Source organism: Pinus tabuliformis, chromosome 2_2 (genome assembly GCF_031772625.1).
Source record: "Pinus tabuliformis cultivar Carrire ecotype Pingquan chromosome 2_2, CPIR1, whole genome shotgun sequence".
Classification (NCBI taxonomy): domain Eukaryota; kingdom Viridiplantae; phylum Streptophyta; class Pinopsida; order Pinales; family Pinaceae; genus Pinus; species Pinus tabuliformis.
In genome coordinates, this window is record NC_142300.1 from 507,762,650 (window position 1) to 507,766,874 (window position 4,225).

Genomic DNA, 4,225 nt, shown 5'->3' on the forward strand with positions numbered 1-4,225 from the left:
TAATATTATGTGTAGATGGTTTTGTCTCTGTAGCAAGCCTTTCAACTACATAATAGATTGTTAAATTTTGTGTAAACAAAATCTGAGATAGATATGACTCGTCGAATGGTATTATCACTGATGTTTCTATGTTATTTATATAGTGTGCTCTCAATTTACGGCAATAGTCTTTTGACAGTTGGAATTTCATACATGGAAATGGTAGTCACATGTCTATACATGTCCTTCTTTCGATCCACCATTATTGTCGCTAGTATTTGCATTTCATTGTTCTTTTAACCAATACAAAATTTATAATTGTTGTATTTGTGATTCTTGCTGATATCGAAACACCTGTGGTTCTCTGAAGTGTATTTTGGTTCTTTGTCTAGATTTAAGAGTTCTTTTATGCATAGTTGCACAATGATTTACTATGATTTGTTTTCAAGAACATTTATACAAAATATATGTATGGTTATTGTATTCTATAGCCATTTAGTTCAATTCACATTTTCTCTTAAGTACATAGATTTATTTTGTTCTAGTGTACTATTTTATTTTCTAGTAAAACCATCCCTTATGGATGAGGCATTGAGCTTGGACTGCTAGTAGGCTCGACTTGGCCTAGGATCTAACCCAACTAATACATGGATTATCCTAGTTCACTTTATCACTAACCCTCACTGATCTACTTTAACATATAAACACCATCGGTTTCATACAAAATGCACAAAAATTATTAGCTCTACACAATCCAATCTAGGTTTAGTTTATAACTCCTTAAGCAATTACCAATGCATTATATCGTTCACAGTATGAAAGGAAATATACACAAATCTTCCTTTCTTAAGAACTTTTCTTTTATATTTAACCAAAAAAAACTTGAGGATTGTTACAGAAAGGGAAAACTTCTTGTTGTTGGTCTGAAACTAACCCTTGTTATACTACACAAATTACTTATCACCATAGACTCAAATTAATTCATTTGATGTCATTCATTCATAAGCACAATATAACATTTGCATTTATTCTAAAAGGAATTGTGATGGAAACATCATGGTAGAATACTTATATGTTCCCTTATCTAATTTAGACATAAAACACCAAGGTAAGGAATGCTCCTCCCAACCTGTTATACTAGTCACACACTATGTCTCCCCTCGAGCCAATTCCACAGCTAGAGTAGTTCAGAGTAGCACCAAACGCTATCTGGTCCCAACCAGACTTAGTCCATACTTCTCAATCTAAGCCAATAGGCCTCAATTGGAAATTACACTTCCTTAACCAACGCAGAAATTTCTTATATTGATAAGGTCCTCTCAAAACTTTCACATTTTCAATCTCTCCTTCTCATCTCTTACCCTCTTTCCTTCCTCTTTTCTTTTGAGAAGTTTTACTCCCAAAAATTTGAGAAGAGAATTGCCCTAACAATAAATGCTCTAACTACCTAAAATGTTAACTTTCTCAACATTGTTTATCCAAAGCCCTTTTATGACTAACTTCATAAACATTTATTATTTTAATAACTAAAATAATCCATTTATTATTTTAATAACTTTACATAATCTATTTAGTAATTATTCACTCTTTACATAGCACACAAGATAGCATAATGTATAATATGCCTAGAGTAATTAAATATTTACAAAGTTAGCAGAAGATATTACATGCTCAGTACTTCCATGAAAAACGTAAATCTAAAAAATAAAAGAAAAACCGGTTGCAAATTCAGATTTCCAAGTAAAAATAAATTAGAAAAAAGAAAGAAAAAAAAACACTTGCTAGAAAATGGAGATTGAACTTACTACAATATCGCAGGAAATAAAGAAATATCTTGGGAGATTGTTTAAGAAGGCTGATTCAAAAATATCTCGCGTAAATACCTCTCCGACGTGCGCAATTGATGACATAAATAAAAAGAGGATTCGAAAGGAATACAAAGGAAATATTAAAATCATCTACTACATTGTGTCCCCATGACATAGCGTTACCCAAAAAATTGCGAGCGGGCATGGAAAAGAACCAAACACAAATCAAAATTGAATGCTAATACCAAATACTCGGAAATATGGAAAACTGAAAATTTTGAGATAAATTATTATTAATAAAAATTTTTAAAATATTAAATCGTTACTATTTATTTAATAATAATTTTATTATTAATAATTAATATAAAATTATGAAATATCATATTTATAAATTTAACAAGAAAAAATATAATAATTTTTTTAACATAATTATAATAAAAAAAAGATACCAAAAAAACATTATAAAATCTTTATATTATAAATAAAAACAAAAAAAATGAAATTAAGTTTTTTTTTTTAACTAATTTAAAAAATAAAAAAACATAAATACCTTTTACATACATAACAATTTTTATCTTACTAAAAATATTACATAAAAATTATATATCTAACATCTATCTCATAATTATTAATAATTAAATTAAACTTTTAGAAATCTTAAAAAAAACCAATCTAACTATGTAATTACATTATCCTAAAATAATTACATCTATAAACATAACTAAATTATACTAAACAATATAAAAATATAAACTTAAACATAATTACTATAATAATAATAACCAATATAAAAACATTGTTTATATGCTCAAATGCCATTTCCTTGAGGAAATGGAATCCTTCTAAAATTTATGAACTACCGTGCATAAAGAAAGAGATAAATTTAAGTATATTTAAATTACACAGTCCAATCGAGTGATCTCTGTCGGTCTAGTTCTGCACGAAGGGAACACTCTCAACTGATGGTTATCCATAAAAACTGAAAATAGAATAATAATCCAAACACAAATATGTGTTGAATTTTGAGGCTTAAATAGGTAAACATCTTGACAATAAACTTGACCAATAAATACAAATTTTAAATACAAAACCAAAGAAAATAAGCACACAACTAATTTAATGAATAGATTTAACCTGTATAAATACCTATGAGGATGAGGATTATTTGGACATTTTCAGAAATGAATTATGTTATCCTCTTGAATCCCCAATCTCATCTTGAATCACCCTGAGTTGCCGCCTTCTCCATTGGTTACGATCACTGCCTATTTTCTTTACTGCACACAACATTCAATACTGTCACTGCCTATTTTATTTACTACACACAACATTCAATAGCCTGAGCCGCATGCTCTGCCATACAACCACAGACCTCCTACCATGTTCAAAATAAGGAGGATGGTTTCCTCTTATTGCTCCGTACCACAACAATGTCCTCTCTGTATCTTCCATTCGGCGAACTCAGGACCTACACTTTGGGCGCCCACAAGCTGCACAAGAAGAGGCAGAATGTCCCCCAAATATTACCCTTTGCATGCGCCTTTTGCAGGTAGAGGAGTCAGAATAAACTAAGTTCATGCATTGTTGGAGAATTTAATACTACCCACTTGTTAGGTGACACATCTGTCTTATTTCAGTTTCAGTGAGTTGAACAGCATAGATGAAAAAGGGAGAATGAAGTCGTTTAGGGAGGAATTGTTTGGCTCTTGGCAAAAAAAAAAAAAAATATAATATATATATATATATATATATTTTATATAGAATTAGTGTTTGAATTATATTTTAAATGTTGGAAATGGATTCAGCACCATCAAAAACTACCAAAACAATTAAAATTGTGAATTTGGACAATTTTTACTTAATTTTACAAAAATCCCTAGTAAATATTTTCAAAATCTAATCAAATTTCCATAATTTTCAGAGAAAAAAACATAATTATTAGAGCACGGCTATGAAAAAGTCGAAAGGCGGAAAAGCCGTCAAAAAGCGAAAAAGGTCTGTTTTGAAAAAACGCTCCTATCAAAAAGTCTCAGTTGCGTGTAGCCAGCGAAAGAAGACCAAGACGAGACGAATCGTCTCCCTCATGTTAAGGGAATGCTGTATTTTTTCTGGAGCGGCCCAAAGCACCCAAAGTCCGTTGACCTTCGAAAACGTAGCCTTAATCCGCTGACCAGTGACGACCATGTTAGCAAAATTTGGAGCGGAGCGCGAGCACGAGCACGAGGTTTGGATTCATTTCCAATTTGAATGTTGAACGCAGGCTCCACAATTTAGATTCGCAACAAACAAAATAGCTCACGACAAACTCTGGTCAACGTGAAATTCACGAGAAAGTTTTAAGGCAGTGGATTTTTTCAGGTATTTATGGTTTTTGGTTTGATTTGATTGGAGTTGTTTAACTAGGTGGAGGAATTCTCTGGATGGTCAAAGGTGGTCAG